Source organism: Mytilus edulis, chromosome 6, assembly GCF_963676685.1.
Source record: "Mytilus edulis chromosome 6, xbMytEdul2.2, whole genome shotgun sequence".
In the NCBI taxonomy this organism is placed as follows: Eukaryota; Metazoa; Mollusca; class Bivalvia; order Mytilida; family Mytilidae; genus Mytilus; species Mytilus edulis.
In genome coordinates this window covers 74,651,300-74,672,312 of record NC_092349.1, presented here as the reverse complement: position 1 = coordinate 74,672,312, position 21,013 = coordinate 74,651,300, and the positions used below count along the sequence as shown (strand labels likewise).

The window sequence follows — 21,013 nt, the reverse complement described above, 5'->3', positions numbered from 1 at the left end:
TTTTGGAATTTTTCATAAAGACGAAATACAAAATAAAGGTATCTGTGATATTGTACTATAACAATTAAACATGTTTTTAATTACTTTTTGACGTAACCTATTATTATAAATAAGACTGTATGCAACCAATTAAGACATTGATAGAATTTCAACAAAATATAAACAAAGGTAAAAAATACAATATATTTTGCGTAATTTGACCAAATATACATGTTTTAGAAACATACATACATCATGTGAATATTTTATAAAAATTGTCAAAACTGCCATTCATCCTATTGTAAAGAAGAAATAACGTCATAGATTGTATATGAATATACCCGAAATTAACCGAGAATGTAAATTTGTGAGACAAATTAATGTGTATTTAGAGATTTTTTTAAATGTCAAACAGCAGCCAATTAAACAAATTTGGCTGAGTTAGAAAGAAATATATAAGAAAACTCACAACTAAAATCTTAAATTACACTTGCAAAATCTAGAACAAAGGAATTGAGAACAAAGAATTCTAGAGACCATTTGAATGACTATTTTATACTGGACCAGGAAAGAGTAAAAAGCAACCAGATTATATTTTTAAGATTGAAACACTGGTTTTTGTTAGCACCATTCTTTTTAATTAGTGTGATTGTAATGTCAAATTGGCCCAAGGCGATTCAAATGTCAACAGATAAATATGCAATTGATGTTTAGGAACTTTGTTTTTAATTTATTTGTACAAAATTGAGGCCCATACATACACGTTAACTCTTAACATCACAAAATTTCAAAATATCATTATCATTATTGGTGTAAAACACTTCAGCAACACCAAATTGTTCTTCTGGTACTTGACCTATGTGTATACTCATTTAAGGTTGCACTTTGTAAAAACAGCTGTTTCTCAAACCACGCCTCTTTTGAGGAGATTTAGAATATTTATAGAAAATTAGTTTTGTTTACATACGGGTTCCCAGTTATGTTCTCTGTGTTTCATCTCACAGAGACATAACTTGGGAATGTTACCAGTAAATATACATGTGCATATTGTTTATATTGAAATCTGTGGTAACCCTTCATTCGATGTAGGGGTAGTAAAGAAAATTAGTGTTGCAATTTTTGCCGCACAGCCCTATATTTTGATCAATTTTAGGATAAGATTTTTTTCAGAACTTCATAGTAAAAGTTGTACAGCTTTAGACGTAAAAGGAGTTCCTATGGTTCCTATGGTAATTTGTATTGTCAATATTTACAGAAATGCAACCTTAAACATGCTTTAAATAGTGTTAAACATTTCACAGTTGTATCTTACCATGGCTTTGTATGAACTACTTTATTTACTTTAGACCTTAAATGTTTATCCCTAATAATTTTAATTGATGAACTTTGTATTTGCAATCAGGTATCGCAGATCAAATTTATTCGTACATAGTGTGTTTATTTACGTTTTTTATTGAGTTAAGCCTTCCAATTGCTATTTTATCGTGTTTTTTTCTATGTTGTAATGTTATACTATTGTTTCAGAAAAAGGGAGAAGGTTTGGTACCATTACAACGTTTAATCAAGCTGCAAATGTTTGCACCTGTTCTAAATCAGAAATCTGATGTACAGTAGTTGTCGTTTGTTTATGTGATCTTTACGTGTTTCTCGTTTCTCTTTTTTTATATAGATTAGACCGGTGGTTTTCCCGTTTGTATGTAAATGTCCGCAAGCTGCATCCTTTATTTTAAATATAATTATAAGAGACAAAACAAATATCACAGACAGGTTGACATTTAATCAACATACCGCAATTACCGATATGTAATAAAAAAAAAAAAAACTTAATAACACTTAACTTATTTCAACGAAAAAACTCTCGTGACCGCAATTTTCAACTATCAAATACAGCCACTGTATTGAAATCTCTTATTTAAGTCGAAAACCTTATTTGACGAGAAAATTGGCCTTATTTATTTAAAAAAAACAAAGGAGGTACATAACAGCCTTTTTAGTCTATGACATTGTAAAATAATAAACATATGTAACGCCTTAGAAATTATCTCAATTGTATTAATACATGAACATGTTTGGACACTTCAATCCCCAAAAATCACCTGTAACGATACTTTGACGTCATATATATCAAAAGTTACACAGTACATTTTTAGTAAAAATTTAACGCATAGTTTTTGGTCGAAATATATATGAGCAGTAACTTTCACCAAGCAATATATTTTACACAGATCATGCTGACATCTTTCTTCAATACATTCTGTAACGCAGAAATTTTATCTATGAAGCTGTTGCTCATATGTTAATAGCAATGAATAGATATTAAAATGATTCTGTTTTTGGCAGATTTGGTATTTAACACGTAATTTTTGAAGTTTGAAGTCCTAATACTAAAATAAAGGATAAAATTCAAAATATGATACAAAAATAAAATGTTTATAAAAAAAAGGTTTATAATACTATTTTAAAAGGAAATTCATTTGGCAAAGAAAAACGTCGACTGGTCAAACCTCCTCCTTTATAAAAGGATCTGCTTACCCTTCCGGAGCACCTGGGATCACCCCTAGTTTTTTGGTGGGGTTCGTGTTGTTTATTCGTGTCGTGTGTGCTGTTGTTTGTTTGTCCTTTTCATGTTTAGCCATGGCGTTGTCAGTTTGTTTTAGATTTATGAGTTTGACTGTCCCTTTGGTATCTTTCGTCCCTCTTTTATAACCTGATAATTGATATCATCCCTGTTTTACTGTAACATATCTTATCTATAGCTGTCTAGATATGCCAATGATTCTTGTTAAATGCAAATTTTCTTTTTACTATAGCTAGTCGAGTGATATAAAATGCAAGCTTTCTTTAAACTGATGTATTGCTAAAGGACATTGTTAGATATTACATGAGCGAGACGATTGTGAATTTCCACAGCAAGTTAGATACTAAAATTAAGATCGGCAAAATAGACAAATTCATATTCAAAATGCAAAAAACGTGCAATGATATCCTGCTAAGTAAAAAAAATGATACAATGCAAAACGAAATATTTTAAAAGAATTTGTTTTATTATAGCAGTTATATTAATTGACATGCTTTTACAGTCTCCTCATCATCATTGAAGAAGATTTCATTGAATATAGGTTTTTCTTCCAATTATACCACAATACTCCGGTATATCTGGTCTGTCCTCCTCCAATATATAACCCATTCAGATTGGAATATGCACATGTTTTATACCACCATGCACCATGTCTGTATATTCCACAATTGTTTTTGTATTGAACGTTTGTCCATGGATCGTTGTCCCTGTCTTTGGTAGTAAACGCTTGACCATTATGGTAATTAAGGCTGTCTTCTGTTATAAGTATAAGAACCAGACATTACAAAAACATTAGTATAACAGTGTCAGATAAAGCTATAAATCTTTTCTTAGATTAATGTTTTGAAATCGCAAAACATGATAGACTTTTCAATATAAGATTAGTTAATATATTTTATGACATAAGAACCATGTGACTGTCGTGAACAAACATACATTATTTTTTTACCGATGGACATTAATTACTGATTAATTATTTAATCAATCGCATTCCCCTTCGTAAGGAGTGTAATCAAGGATACAGATTTTTTTTATATGTTATTAGATAAGGTGATATTAATGTTTTAACTCATATTTTTCTGTTAATAGTGACTGAAAAACATATTTGTCGATGCCACTGCTGGTGGAGATTTATTTCCCCGAGGGTATCACAAGTCCAATAGACTTCTGTGTTGACTAGAGTTATCATTGATATGTTTTTAAATATAAATTAACTGTTAACAAAACTTCATACTTTATTTGGCCTTTTACACATTTTGGGATTCAAGCATCACTTTTGAGTCTTAAGTAGACGAAACGCGCGTTTGGCGTAAATATAAAATTTTAATCCTGGTATCTGTGATGAGTTTATATTTACCACTAGAATAAAAATAAATCAAAACAAAATTGAAAATGGAAATGGGGAATTTGTCAAAGAGACAACAACCCGACCATAGAGCAGACAACAGCAGAAGGTCACCAACAGGTCTTCAATGCAGCGAGAAATTTCCGCACCCGGAGGCGTCCTTCAGCTGGCCCCTAAACAAATATATATACTAGTTCAGTGATAATGAACGCCATTCTTAACTCTACATTGTACACAAGAAACTAAAAGTAAAAATAATACAAGACTAACAAAGGACAGAGCCTGCCGACGTAGGACAGGCGCAAAAGTGCGGCGGGGTTAAAAATGTTTATTAGATCTCAACCCTTCTCCTATACCTCTAGCCAATGTAGAAAAGTTAACGCATAAATAACAATACGCACATAACAATTCAGTTCAAGAGAAGTCCGAGTCTGATGTCAGAAGGTGTAACCAAAGAAAATAAACAAAACTACAATAATACATAAATAACAGCAGTTAAATGACATGCCAGCTCTAGACTTCAATTAAACTGATTGAAAGATTATGTCTTCATCATATCAATATCAGGCACAATCCTTCCTGTTAGGGGTTTAGTATTATACCATCAGAACATATATGAGAAGAACACAACCCGTTTCATGCCAACAACTGGTTTTTAAATAAATGTGTTTAGTTTAGATGCAAAGACCCTATAAGTGAATCAAAATATGCAATCTTTAATGACCGGACAACAGTATCGTAACTTAATTTCTTCTTAATAAGTATATATTTAAAGGTTTTGTTAGCTTCTGAGGTGAATTCTGACAATTTTCTGCTTTGTAAAGAATATTTCCATAAAAAATTGGATGTGAAATACCTGAACGTATAAGAGGTCTGCATGTTGAGCTATATTTACGAATGATGTCCTTATACCGATGATGAAATTTAGTAAATGTTTTAGTTTGTGATATCGAAAACCCTGGTGTAATAATTTTCAGTAATACATAAATTTCTCTCGTTAAAATCTAAATCATTGTTACATACAGGAGCGAATCGTACAAGTTGAGATAAATAAACACCGTTAGACGGTGACAAGGGAATTTCACCATCTAAAAATGGATAATTAACGATAGGAAATGAAAAATCATCTCTTTTATCATAAATTTTAGTATCAAGCTTTCCGTTTGTGATATAAAGATAATAAGGTCAAGGACAGGGCAGTGGTCATTGTTAGTATTAGCTTTATTTAAAGTAAGTTCAACAGGAGAAATTTCTTTAGTATACATACTGAAGTCGTCATTATTGAGATCCAAAATATCATCCAAATATCTAAAAGTATTATTAAATTTGTGTATCAGATATTGTTTGGATGGGTCTTTGCTGATTTTATAATCAATTGTAACTCCTGGCAATACAAAAACAGGTCCGCAATAAGTGGTGCACAGTTACTTCCAAATGGAATTCCGATAACGGATATCGATTTTCATTTAAACCTATTTGGTTGCCATTCCAATCAATTATTTTAATTTCTGAAATGACTAATGAAATTCATGTGATACAAATATATTAACCATATCTTATAATAACATTGATTAAAAATGGCTATCAGGCATTACTTTTTTGTTGACTCATTCAAGTATTGCTTTTTAAATCTTAAAATTTGAGTAACAGCGGGTCGGTTAGATATCTAGTGAATGAGTTCAATAGAAAATTCGCTAGTGTTATAGAAAACTCGAGAAAATCAATAATAAAGTAATGCTTGTAAATATACTGATCTAAAGTTGTTTCATGACATTTCTCCTTCCTGATTGAATCGTTTCAAAATAGGTTCAACATGTGTATCGAGAGCATATAAATCTGCGAAAATCGTTCGTCAATTTGTCTTAAAATAATCAAATCCAAAATTCCATGTCCGTCGACACACAATCTGCTGTTATGATATCTTATGGTCACTCCGCTGTTGGTGTATTAGCCAATCTGATAAAATAGTAGGTACTGTAAAAACGTACCAAAACGATGTATTTAAACCAGCTATTTTCGGCTTACAACACGAGAACGTTACACTTATTTCGACGTTTCTAATTTTTTTCTTTCAACACAACTTTGAATAAGTTAACCGTAAAAACAAAATCGATGACCTGATTGTAATTTTACATCAATATGACGGAAATCTATGTATCAACAACGTCTACTTTTTACAAGGAACATCTATTGATTTGATGACTTTTAATGGAGATATAAGAAGATGGTGCTTTTTTTGTTTCGCAAGATGTCGCTTAGAATTTTAGCGTATGATATCGAACAGTTATTACACTTTTGAAACTGACCCTTCTAAGCCGAACATTTTTTATTGTAAGAGTTATCTCCCCAAACACTGTTTTTCATGTGTACAAATCACCTTCGCAACCGTTAAAGATTACGACAAAATGATTACACCAATATGCTTATTATGTCCTCAGGATCTTAAAAATAATTTTGACCGAAGCGGTCTGGAAACTCCATATGAGAGTTATTTCCCCTTCCGTATTTAAAATAAGTAAAATGTAATTGTAATTGGTAAACCATAAGTGATAAAGACCTAGGTTGTTTTGATTTGAGGTCCTTGGTCAAAAAATAGAAAATAGGGTCAAGGTCAAAGGTCAAGGTCATTTCTAAATTTGGATTTTGGCTTATATTGACCTCTTTTCAAACACAATATAAGACATCGACAACATATGTTTACTTAATTGTTAGTTGCAACATGTCGTAACACATACATATTGGTTTAAAGGGTACGCTTACTTCAAATTAGAGTTTTCTCCCCTCTTTTATTTAAAAATATGCATATGGTGATATAACTCATGAACCAAATATAATTAAGACCTAGGGTCTTTTGATTTGAGGTCCTTGGTTGATGACCTTGAAATTGAGCTCAAGGTCATAGGTTAAATTGACGTTCTAGATTTTGACATTTGCTTTTACCTCATATGTATACATGATAAACACTGGGACTTTTTGCATAAGGTTTCAAGCCATTTAACCTTTGAAAAGCTAACCGGAAGTGGCCTTGTGTAAACCGGAAGTAGCTATGTTTTGTACTTTATTAATATAAAAGTATATCAAACGAGATATTTTTGGAATCAGTGTCAAGTAAACTTTCAAATAATACCAGAAGAAACATTTTTCAAACCGGAAGTTAAAAATGATCTCGCTTATTTAAAAAAAATATTTCATAGTAACCATATATTTTTGAAATCAGCGTTCATTAAGCTTTCATTTGACGCTGGAAATTACATTTTAAACCGAATTTTACTACTTTCATATCAAAATACATGATTTTTGGTGGAAAGACCTTTTTTATAAATGGTTTTTAATTATTCTATTTTCTATTATTAATGTATTAATTTATTGTTCATGATAATTTAATTCATGTTACCTCTATAAAGAGGAAATAAAGATATGAATGAATGAATAAAAAAATCAAGCATCTTGATAATGTCAGTTTTAGAGAATTTTTTGTTTGAATCAGAGTGATCCTTTACAAAGTAGGATGTATCCCTCCCTGAGACAAGATACTTGTATCTACGTTGGCCATTCTCTTTTTATGAAACAAAGCAATACCAACTCTTTCAATTTGTCTTTTAGTTTGGAATGTGGAATACTTGTGTAAAGTGTAGAATAGTCAAATGATTTAATACTATTGCAAGATGAAAGTGAGTTAGATTGTATGTACTCTAAAAGATCTTTGGAATGTTTAAGTATCCATATCTGATTCACGCCACCTCTAGAATAGGCAGTTTCACAATTACTTTGAAGCCCGCCTTTGATTGCTGATAAAATAGATGTTAATAATTTAGAAATAGGTTTCGTGGAGCAATTGGAAGACCCAGCAATATACCGTTGTTTGTAAGGACACTTATGTAGTTTAGGTATCCAATACAGTGATGGAAGATCCAGTTCTTCATCTTTGGTTGAAATTCCAAAGGAACATAAAATTGAGAATGGAAATGGGGAATGTGCCAAAGAGACAACAACCCGACCATAGAAAAAAACAGCAGAAGGTCACCAACAGGTGTAGCGAGAAATTCCCGCACCCGGAGGCATCCTTCAGTTGGCCCCTAAACAAATATATACTAGTTCAGTGATAATGAACGCCATACTAATTTCCAAATTGTACACAAGAAACTAAAATTAAAATAATACAAAACAAACAAAGGCCAGAGGCTCCTGACTTGGGACAGGCGCAAAAATGCGGCGGGGTTAAACATGTTTGTGAGTTCTCAACCCTCCCCCTATACCTCTAGCCAATGTAGAAAAGTAAACGCATAACAATACGCACATAAAAATTCAGTTCAAGAGAAGTCCGAGTCTGATGTCAGAAGATGTAACCAAAGAAAATAAACAAAATGACAATAATACATAAATAACAACAGACTACTAGCAGTTAACTTACATGCCAGCTCCAGACTTCAATTAAACTGACTGAAAGATTATGATTTCATCATATGAACATCAGGCACAATCCTTCCCGTTAGGGGTTTAGTATCATACCATCATAACATATATGAGAAGAACATAACCCGTGTCATGCCAACACCTGGTTTTTGAATAAATGTGTTTAGTTCCGATGCAAAGACCCTATAAGAGAATCAATATTAACGCCAAAATGTGCAATCTTTAATGACCTGACAACAGTATCGTAACTATATTCCTTCTTAATAAGTCTATTCAAAGATTTTGTTACTTTTGAGGTGAATACTGACACCTTTGTGCTTTATAAAGCATATTTCCATAAAAAAAAATGAATGTGAAATACCTTAACGTATAAGAAATCTGCATGTTGAGCTATATTTACGAATGATGTCCTTATACCGATGAGAAAATTTAGTAAATGTTTTGACTAGTTTGTGATATCGAAAACCCTGGTGTAATAATTTTTCAGTAATACATACATTTCTCTCGTTAAAATCTAAAAAAATGTTACATACACGAGCGAATCGTACAAGTTGAGATATATAAACACTATAAGATGGTGACAAGGGAACGTCAACATCTAAAAATGGATAATTAACGATAGGAAATGAAAAATCATCTCTTTTATCATGAATTTTAGTATTCAGCTTTCCGTTAGTGATATAGATATCAAGATCGAGGAAAGGACAGTGGTCATTGTTAGTATTAGACAGACCTATGACTATCCAGGATTTCCTCTTTGGTAAGTGTCGTGAAGTTATATGTTGAGTTTCCAAGTGAATTGTCAATACCTAATTCGTTTATCAAGCAGTTAATGTAGTGAGTTTTACACACAAAAACGATGTTTTTTAGGGCTTTATCTGCGGGGACAACAACATATTTGTCATAAGGTTAAGATAAGTGTTTTGCAACATTTGGGTCTTTAAAGATTGACGTAGCATGGGCATTGATAGACCCATTCAGTTTCCTAATTCTGATTTGTATCAACGACCTCACCGCCTTGATCCATTCGGAAAGAGTGTCTACGTCTTCCCTCTCGCGCTTAACCCATTGCCTGACATAATCCTCGACTGAATCCATCAAAGTTTTAAGGTTGTATTTCCAATTCATGGATTTAGGCTCACGATATTTCGGACCTTTCGATAACACATTTGGAAGAGAAGTGTTATTTACAATATTGAGGTCACCGATAAGAACGTGGCCAGCCGGATTCTATGTGAATTGGGAACTAGCACAAGTGCAATCGGGAGGTTTAGACTTGAAGTCGTCAATATTGAGATCATGCAAAACGTGTTTGTAATTGAAAAATCTAACTATCGACACATAGGAAGTGGATTCGGGGCGGTTGTAAACATTTATACAACCATGAAAACCTAAAACATCAATCGTCAGAACAAACATAAAATCAACTATATTCATAGATGTCAAGAAAACAATTCCGTCTACAATGAGAAGTGTAAAATATCAACATATCATCAAACAAGAAATTGATGAACGGCAGACGGTTATATTGCTAACAACTAAAACATATCAAGGATCAGTCCAAATATAAACCTATTCCTATCCATGGAAGCCAGGAAAAGTTTAACAGAAAGTTTCTGTGTAAAAGCAGACCGTACCTTGACCGATAATAGTTTACTTTTATAATTGTGACTTGGATAGAGAGTTGTCTCATTGGCAATTATACCACATCTTTCTATATCTATTGTATAATTTCAAACTATAGACAAACAGGACGTTGCTGTATGGCACGTATGTCAAATTCCTTACACGCAACAAAATAAAATTATAAACATCAAGCAACAGACCAAATATGAAATCATTCCATTTTTCTGGAGAACCTTCCCTGTGAATTTATGTTTAAAATCTAATAAACATTTGTCCACTCAAGCTGTTCTACCCTAGAACATCTCAGTATTTGAATAAATAGGACATTCGCACTTACAGCAATGTCCTGATTTATTATTAAAAATCACTGGCCAAACCTGAACTTAGTTACCAAAAAGGCATTATTTGTCTGAATGTTTCTTATTTAACATGCTCATGGTGAGGCCAGATTGGTAGTATGAAATCATTTATTATGTTCATAAAGTAAAAAGTCTAATATTAGTAATAGATCACTAATCGCTGCAATAAAAATTTAAGATTAATTTCTATTTCAGCGAGTAATAATTTACGAAACTCCAGTAGTAATCTTGATGGGATTGACCACTTTCTAAAATGTTATTTTACGCATGCATAGTATATTTTACAAATGTTAATGCACTTGATACGCAAAGAAATGTCAAACACAATGAATTATACTCTGGAATGAGAAACTTTAAACCGTAAATGAATTCTCTGCCATAAATTATCTTTGTGGTTCCCTTTTTTGTATATTTCCATAGCATGATTTATAGTTAGTTTTGTATGGTGTGTAATGTGGTCTATTATTTGTCTGTCTTTTTCTTTTGTAGCCATGTTTTTTTTCTGTTTATATAGATTATAACACACCAGCATTACCACTGTAGCCAGCAACAGTTAGTTTATAGTTAGTTACCGCATCACCAACAGCGAACGTTGAATATTTTGCGTAAGCCCGGTTACCATCAAAGTCGGACATATCTACTCTTAATTCGCTTTTTCCAGCTGCAGTCAATGTATGTATCCGTTGGTTACCCAATAAGATTTCCAGATAAGATTAATAGATTTTCTCGAAACATATTTAATGTATTACATGAAGTAAATTACTTGCCTTATTTTAGTATAGAGATAAGCATTTGTTTGCATGTTATTTGAATCAGATTGTTAGTTAAATAAATGCTTTGGATATTGCGTTATCAGATATTCAACAGTGCGTTATTGTCTTACCCACGACGAAAGCATTAAAGAACTAGCTATCATACATGCTGTTGTCTGCGTCAGCGTTGTCATAATTTAAGTTGAGTCTTTGATGGAAACATTTAAGACGTCAACAACGTTCTGTTTTACGGAACTTTAACATAAGCTTGTTACCCTTTTCGATTATCATGATTATCTGAAACTCGCTGATTAAAAGACTTGTTTTCACTAACATTAAGAAACAGTGATGGATCAAATTTCTCTCCGGCCATATTTCTCTTCAGTTATTATTTCGTAGTCTAAAACCAGTAAAGAACTTTGTAATTTGTCTTTTTATCTGTTTGTTAAACAAGTTACAGAAAAAGAACACAAACCTGGGATAACTTTTGAATGTTCGACTCGCATTTGTTGAAATTGAAATTGATAATTATTGCAATAGTCATCTACGATAGCCAAGGCTTACGATCCATCCCCTCTCCATCTTTGGCAAATTAGGCCAACATTTGTGATAACAATGTTGTGTCATCTATCGGTTAATTAAAGTCACGTCCATTCCGAAACGAACATATACGGTGACATTTTAACATTGGTGCAAGAATCATACACAGGAACTTCTATTAGTTGATTAAGAACATTTAAAGTGTCACTAAATATCGTTGTATGTTTTGTGGTGTAAAGACTTGTTGCACAATCAGCACGTGTCAATTGTTTCAGTATTTTTGTGATTTTACTTTTTTTTGTGATTTTACTTTTTACCTACATTTTCTACATTAAAACGTGTTTATGTTGTATGTGCTCTTTGGTTGTATGCAGCTAGATACGACTGCAACCAATGCAAATCATTATCTTGTGTCTCCGAAGTTCTTTCTTAATCAGCAAAGTGTAGAGAGGAGAGAATTGTATCGTAACCCTTGGCTAGCGAAGATGTACAATAGTAATCGAACGATGTTTTATTACATTAACCATGTCAATGAATGGTTTATAACATATTATTGATTATTCATATGAATTATCTGTATCAATAATTGTTGGCATTAATATGCTTGTAAATATTTACTCATAAATTAACAAATATTTATAAATATGTACTAAACTAATCATTGATATAAATGAAAAGGGAATACAAGCATAATAACTTTTTAAACGAATTCTTTTTTACTTGATTTAGTCAAATAAGCTAAATGTTCTAATATCTCTTTTTCGTACGTCCATAAAGCATTGATCGTAACTGAACAACAGATTAATTATTTTAAATCAATCCATTCGTTTCTACGTGAGACTGCTTTCTTTATTTTGAAAATCAATTATAGTAAGTCATACTTAGTATTTACAAATTTTAAACATATCTACCTAACCAAAACTCCGCCTCTAAATCTCCAAATCCAATTTTATAAGCTTCCCATCCTCTGTAAAAATCTGTCTGTCCGTTTAATCTTCTCTGAAACACCTGAAACAAACAATTATTATGAAAACAGTAGAATAGACTTTGAAAAAATATGTATCAGCTTTCCAGTACCATTATCTGTACCATTGTACCATGCTTACACAATCAAAATCAATGTCTTTAAATCTTTCATAATAAATTGTTTTAATCTATCAATTGAATAATCAATACAATTTGTGCCTTTCGATTCAATTTTTTTTTAGTATGAATTCAATACAGGAATACCATGTCATAGTGCTATCTTCCAGCATATTCTGGATACATATACAGGCTTCTTTCAAAAATTATGAGTAAAAATGAAGCAATCTTTGCGAATAGGTTATCATAGATATATAGATAATCTTCATAACCCTGATTGTACAGCAACATGTGTACTTTGATATGATTACATAACTTTAAGTTCATTTTATACAAATGTTATAAGCAACATTATTCTGGTATGTTTTTTCAAGTTTATTTGTAGCATCTGTTTTTGCAAGATGCAAAGTCAGTTTTGAATATTCACCATATCTCTGAGCCATACAAAATGATAGAATTATAGGCATGGTTTAACAGAGGTAAGTTTGTTTTAGTACTAGCAGATGAGACAGAAAAATATCTATTAAGTTCATTTGAAGCTTTTAAAGATTTATTAAATATATCTCTTTTGCATAATTGAACATGCCACTTGACTATCATATAACTCCAAGGTATTTATATTTGAAAACAGTTTCAATTCATTCATTCTTAAAAAAGAATGGTTCTTTTATGTGACGTCTACTTTTATCAAAAATTAAAACTTTATTTTTGTTTAAGATAACATTTGAGCACCAGTAATCACAATATGATTCCAATGCATTTAACCCCTTTTGAAGGCACTCAGCGGAATTTGACAATACAATGACATCATCTGCATTCATAAGTCAATGCGACTAGTGCAGAATTTTAAACTATCAGGACAGTTGTCAGACAGGTTTAAAGCAGACAAAATTGGCCGCTGTCCATGCAAAGCATGATAAGTTGCACATGATATATAGGCATTTTAATCATATTTAATGTATAAAAAAAATACCGATATTAAACGTTTCCGAATGTAATTTAAAAAATATTGAAGATTACAAACATTACGCACTGACAAATTTGCTCTTTCTCGTTAGCTCTACATTGTCAATGCAAATTTATTTCATCCTAAGTTAAGTAAAACAACTAATGTAAGTGCATTGTTAATGATAGGTCAGTAACGGATTTGAAAAATAGACTTTGCGCTAGGGGTGACGAAATCGACTTTGAAGCCGTCATATTCTTATTAAGTATTTTATCACAAAACAATTCTCGCTTTTTATCTTAGATCAAACATATGCAAATGCCATGTTTAACTACGACATGCCTTGAACCAAGGCTAAATTGAACTACGAATAGGTATAAAAACTGCATGACCGCTTTAGAAAATGACTCAAACCGGGGTCATCTTTCATAATTATATCAAACTCATATATTCTCATTGACACTGAATGTATAACACCAAGGTATCATCATCATTTAACTTAATATATATTTGGTATTAAATTGAATGAACTCTCAATAAAATTAATTACCGTCCATCCGCCATTGTCAGTTTCAAAGTCACAATAGACATCAAATCCTGGTTCTAAAGAATCAGGATATATCTTATAAACTCCGTTTCCTTTATGCAATTTGACATCTTTGCAATCAATTGGACGTTGATTAGGCTCTTCTGTTTTTTCTGGGAATAAAAGCAATAATTTCATTAAAATTGTTTTTTCCATTTTCGAAAAATATGAACTATCTACATGCATCACAGTTCATATTGATAAAAAAATGTGTATATACAAATGTTGAGTGTTAAAATTGTCATTACGGTCAATATTGTCGCAAAACGATCGTACCCTTCAGAAATGTTTAACAAGAACAATCTCGGGTATCAGAGTTCGGAATATCAAAGACACTTACAATATCTAGAATTTTTGGTAATTAATCCGAATGTAATTCAAGAAATTATCATTAACAAAGTCTATTATAACACATTTATTATCAGACCTATACTTATATGTTTTAGAGGACACAACTATTTATATGAAGTTTAAAAACATAATAAATAATTTTAACATTTGCATTATGCTCACATGCTTCTTTATCGTAGGTAGTAAAATTAACCAATTCAATGATAATACATTTCGTAACAACCCTATACTTATGTTTAGAGGACACAGCTATTTATATCTTATGTTATCAGCTGACGTTAAGTTGAAAAAGTAAAGCTGTTCATAACAACACAACTCATTACACATTACAGTTTTATAAACCAGAGTTTACATAGTAAATATGATTACTTTTGCATTACGACATGTTTCTATTTCATTGTGCAATTACTTGGTGCTTTTATGTCTAAAGGTAGTATATTTTTATAACTTTTAATTTATGGTTTTTTAAAACAAACTGTTTGTATCTACCTCGAAATTTCTTTTCATGATCCAGTAAAAATCTATATCTTCCAATGTGATTAAAAACATTCAATTACTATTCCAACTGCAAAATTCCGAATATACCTGAGAGGTTTTCAGAATTTTCTACTTTGTTGGTTTGTTTTTATTTGGTTTTTTTTTGGGGGGGGGGGGGGCTTTTTTTTCAATTCGTTGGTTTTGCTCTCTATTTCTATTTTCATATATATATAATGTGTGTGTTTCTTTTCGATGTAACGTTACGATCCGGTTTGGAAAGCCTATGGAAAATAATCTTGAAAATACCTCAATTCAAATGATTAATGGTTCTACATGGATTATAAAACGAAGGATAAGATATTGAAAGTGACAATAAGACAATCAGGTTTAAGTAGTTAAAAATTTACATGTACATGTATTAGCAAACAAAAAAATTGTCATGCATATTCTTTGTTCTAATTAATGTTTCCAATTTACATGAATTTTCCATTGGCTGTCCTAATTGCTTTCCTATCCATAGTAACACTATATATCTATATTATATTAAATTGATAATTTGTTATCAATTAAGAAAACGCATGAATATTTTTTCAATGTAAATCAAGCAAGCAAAAACCATCAATCATCTGAATGCTGAATGTACAGTTTGATAGGTATTTTATGAGACATGTTTAGGGTTAAGTTAATAAATATCCAAAGATGCAGAAATAACATGTGACAATTCTACACGGTAGTTTTTCTATTCTTATATTTACTCACTTTCTTCATTTTTAAACCATCATTATCAAATAAATATATAGATGGGCAATTGTCGGTCATACACACATACATACCAACATTTATACCGCATAGAATTCATGAAACTTTCATGATGATTAAAGAAATTTTGCATTTCTAAATGATTTGTTTTCTGTGCGTTCTGCACCTATTTGTTTTCTTTAACCGAACATATCGACAAAAAACTCTCGCATAGGCGACTTTAAATTGTGTATCCAATATTCTTCCCCAATCCTATAATTAGGATTAATTATAAATTTCTCAAAATTTTAATCAAATACTGATATGATGCACCTCATATTATGTTTATAAATTAAAATTATTGTAAGTATGATCATTCACATCCTATTATATTTATTTGATGAAATATTTATTTGTTTTATTATAATTTCATTGATTTTGCATTGGACGAACTGTGGGATTATCATTTATAATTAAAAATATAATTGTGTCCGAGGATTGATACGGGTATACTTGTGAATGATTGGTGTATGTGAATGAATTGTGACCTTTAATCGACACAACAAATGTTAAAATAATGCGTAAGGAGAAACATCTTGAAAATGAATGTACATGTCTTACCGTTTTTTTTCTGCTATCTTGCCGAACATTTCATTAATGTAACCAGTTATCTGATCTGTCAAGTTCCTTTCAAAATTAGCAATTTGTGGTTTCAAATTAACTTCCAGATCTTTTGTTTTTGTATCGAGTGAGTCACTTACAAATTGCATATATTGCACAGTATCTTCTATATTTTTGATTTTTTGCTTCAATAGTATCATTAAGAAACTGCTTAGAATTCACAGTTTCCTCTATAATTTTTATTTTTGTTTCAATTGTATCACTAACAAACTGCTTAGATTTCATAGTCTCCTCTATATTTCTCATTCTTACTACTAGTGCATCACTTACAAGCTGCTTAGATTTTACAGTTTCCTCTATAGTTTTCATTTTTGCTTCAATCGCATCCCTTACAAACTGCTTAATACGTTTGTCAGCTTTCGACATATCTAGGATGGCCACTAATGGAGCATTTTGATGATCAAGTAACCGAACTTCTACATCCTCAGTAGAGTTTGATGCGGTCGTTGATGCCAGCACAAACAATGAGAATCCAAAAATATAAATTTTAAACATTACTCCGTGGAGTTCCATCAAGTTTTGTAAGTATGTAAAGTACTTTGTGTTTGTTTCAAAGCTAAATTAAAACCAGCTGTTCTTTCTTACATAATGTTTACTTTGTCAGCGATAGATACTTGTGATAAACATGCAGTTTATATTTCTTTCTTACTTGTGTCGGAAGAATAAAGTGTTTATTAAAGTTTTTAGTAAAGTATCTATCATTGTCATTTAAGACTATTTATAATTTAATAATATTTGTATTCCTTCTCTCACAAAATGCTTGATGATGAATTAAACTGGATGCAAGTCAACAGAAATCAACCTAACGACAAAAACAACCAAAAGACATCATGTCATAGACTATGATATATGAGGTTATATATATATGTCATCAGTTCTTGCCTTCTTTCATCACAAAGACATAGAAATTTCAGTTACCATATTTTGGCTATATTTTTTTACTTTTTTCAATAGATGTATTGTCAAAATGGACACCTAAGGCACAGGAATTTGTACAGTTAATGTTATGAAGAACGTTAAAAAAAAACCTCAGTGCCAATCGTTTATTTGAAAATAATTGAGCAATTTTCTGAAATTTTCTCTGCGTGAAATTGTTTCTTATATAAACACATCATGTTTGATTAATCTTTATTTTGTGGTTATTGACATGTAAAAAGGGGCGACTAACTTAAACACATATTGAAAGTCCGCAGTACTGTTATGTAAAGTTTGTGAGTCAGTGACCGATTTTGTTGCACAATTGTGATCCATTTTATCAAAATGAAAATTTATCAATTTTTCATTTCAAATTCACTTCTTGTTCTCTCTTTGCCGCTTTAAGTGCATCACTTAAAAACTACTTAGATTGCACGGTATCTTCGATATTTTTCAAATTTGCTTCAATTGCTTCATTAGCATTAAGAATTCATAATTTTCTCTACTTTTTTCATTTGTGCTTCAATTCTATACCTTACACACTGCTTATCACGTTTGTTTGCTTTCGACATGTCAAGGGTCGCTACTAATTGAGCATTTTGATGATCAAGTAACCGAACCTCTACATCATCATTTATGTATTGTTGCAGCTAATGCCAGCGTAAACAATGTGAATCCATAACATAAACAATGTGAATCCATAACGTTAACAATGTGAATCCATAACGTAAACAATGTGAATCCATAACGTAAACAATGATAATCCATAACGTAAAGAATGTGAATCCATAACGTAAACAATATGAATCCATAACGTAAACAATGTGAATCCGTAACGTAAACTATGTGAATCCGTAACTTAAACAATGATAATCCACAACGTAAACAATGTGAATCCATAACTTAAACAATGTGAATCCATAACGTAAACAATGTGAATCCATAACTTTTCTTCTCAAATATTTTTATGAGTATGTCAAGTACCTTATTAAACAAATTTCAAAGCTTAATTAAAGCCAGCTGACTTTTATGATATATATTAAATTTCCCAGCGGTAGACACTTGTAATATGCATGCAGTTTATGGTTCATTATAACGTCTATATCATGGGTGGTCGGAAGAATAAAGTACCTATCAAAGTTTCAAGTAAAGTTTCTCTTTCTTCTTTCATGAATATTTGGAATGTATTGATATTCCCTACGTTTAATTTATGAAGAAATGACATAAGGGATATATGTCAAAGGGAAAACTACTCAAGGACAAAAATAACCAAAATACAGATCGTCAGGGACATCCTTATTATCCAAAGTCATATGCAACTGGAACCTAGCGTTTTTGCAACATAAAAACAAAGTTGTCAATTATCATCATAATTTCAACTTTTATTTTCAATTTTGCTAAATATTTTTTCATTTTTGGTTTATTACCTCTTCTTTATTCAATAAGTATTGAATTTAGAAATATTTTGGTCTCGAGCAACACTGAAAATACATTCACTGTCGAAATACACATCTGGTGCAATTAGATTGTTATTGTTAATCTTATTGAGATTAGTGTGTAAAATTAAATGTTATGTTACAATTTAATTACTTTTTTCACAGTAAATTATTAACACAACGTAAATTCATCGAAAGAAAATTAACATATATTGTATGGTAAAACAAACATACAACTAATAAGAATGCAAAGACTTCGACTATGCTTCCTTTAAAAATGATAATCACATTCACCTGCATTCACAATTTTCAGATATGTCTATCGTTTGTCGTTTCTTAAAAACATTTGCAGATGGTATACAATACTATACTGACAATTATAAGTAACTAAACTATATTCATACAGGAACTTTTTACGAAGAAAGACAAAATGTAGCGTTGTCCCTTTATTATACTTGGTGTTATATAGATGATGTCCCTCACTAAATGACTCGAACTATTTTAAACGCATCTACCTCATCGACCTTTATATGAAGGATATTTCATATACAATTAAATCTGCCTTATATCTTGACTTACATTTAGGAATTGACAACGAGGATCGGTTTAAAAAGAGACTTACGACAAAAGAGATAATTTTAGCTTTCCAACTGCTCAGTACATATATAAAATATCAAATCAAGAGTTCAAGTGGGGAAGTTGAGATCATCCCTTCTTACATTTAACGGACGCCTGAACAATTGGTTAACCTTTATGAAATATCTCTTTTGCAACTGACGACAGATATGTTCCAAGTCGTAACTAAAATCTGGTCCTCTTTCCCCAGAATCTGACCCTCCGAATTACACATATCATCGATTTCGTACTTACATGAACGACGCTTTAACACGACTGGCGTCATATGTTGTATTTTGTACTGTTGTTTTTCTCTTTTTTTTTTCAAACAGTTGTTTGTTTACTTGAGATTTATGAGTTAGAATGACCCTTGAGTATCCTTCACCTCTCTTATAAACTTGAATAATGTTATGAAAATGTACAACATTTGTCAATGTACTAAAATCATTACACATTGAATAACTGATTATTTTTGCTGTATTAACACAAGATTTATTATTGAATTTTCCGGATGAGTAGCCTACCTATGCTTAGTACAATAGTGCCAAAGAAGGATGAGAATATTTGTTTACGCATGATTACTGCGATGCTTTGCGCTGTGTGGAGTTTCCATCAGTTTTTATGGCGATAGATATGAACAATTAATGATATATAATTCATATCGATAAGTTTTGCGTTACCATCTCTATTTATTCTATTTCGTCGTTTAAGTGATCATTTGCATTAAATGAAAAGTTGAGAAAAACAATCAAAATTAATCCTGAATACAAGCGTTTAAGATTCAAGTACATAGTAAGATGGCCTCTTAAAAAATAAATTACTAATTAGCCATTACAGGAATGTGGAACCACGGGTTTTAATTTACATCTTGCGATAGTGCATTATTTACTAGGACAAAACCGAGTAAACCTCGTCTTATACATTGACAAAAACAGGTCCTTTCATTTTTACGTTGCCCGATTCTTTCGGTCCATGCAGACAAATACAATTATTTATTTAGTATTCTATACCGGATACTACGATCCTATCAAATCATAGCATATTGTCCTATCAAATCATCGCATAAATTGGTCGACAATAAATATAACCTTTCTATGTCCTTATGTAGTTCATACCTGATATTTCTTGGCAGAGGACTTTAAACACAGTTTTTCTATTTCACTGAGCCAATTCAATTTTTAGTTAAAAAACATTGGCGAAATACATTTACTTAGATAAACATTTATTAAATTTGTACTTTTCCGAACGTGTTGTTGTTCTTTGTGTACGATCCAATCAAATTATAGCATATATTGATGTACAAGAACTATAGTGACAACCATTCCTGCATACTTTAAAAACATTGAATTGGAAGAAGTTTAAGGCTTTTACTATTAACAAATTCTGGATTAAAAAATATTGCTGACGTGTAGCATGAATGTGAAGATGGTTCACATCTTAGTATAAAAAAGAAGATGTGGTATGATTGCCAGTGAGACAACTGTCCACAAGAGACCAAAATCACACAGACATAAACAGCTATAGGTCACCGTACGGCCTTCAACAATGAGCAAAGCCCATACCGCATAGTCAGCTATAAAAGGCCCCGATATG

The 21,013-nt window shown here is 31.4% G+C and overlaps 1 protein-coding gene across 1 annotated transcript in view; it reads left to right on the top strand.

Annotated features, from left to right (window-relative positions):
* The window catches only part of LOC139528404 (inositol polyphosphate 5-phosphatase K-like), a gene marked incomplete in the record, with an annotated part of 185,125 nt that overhangs the window by 75,253 nt on the left and 88,859 nt on the right, over positions 1–21,013 (top strand).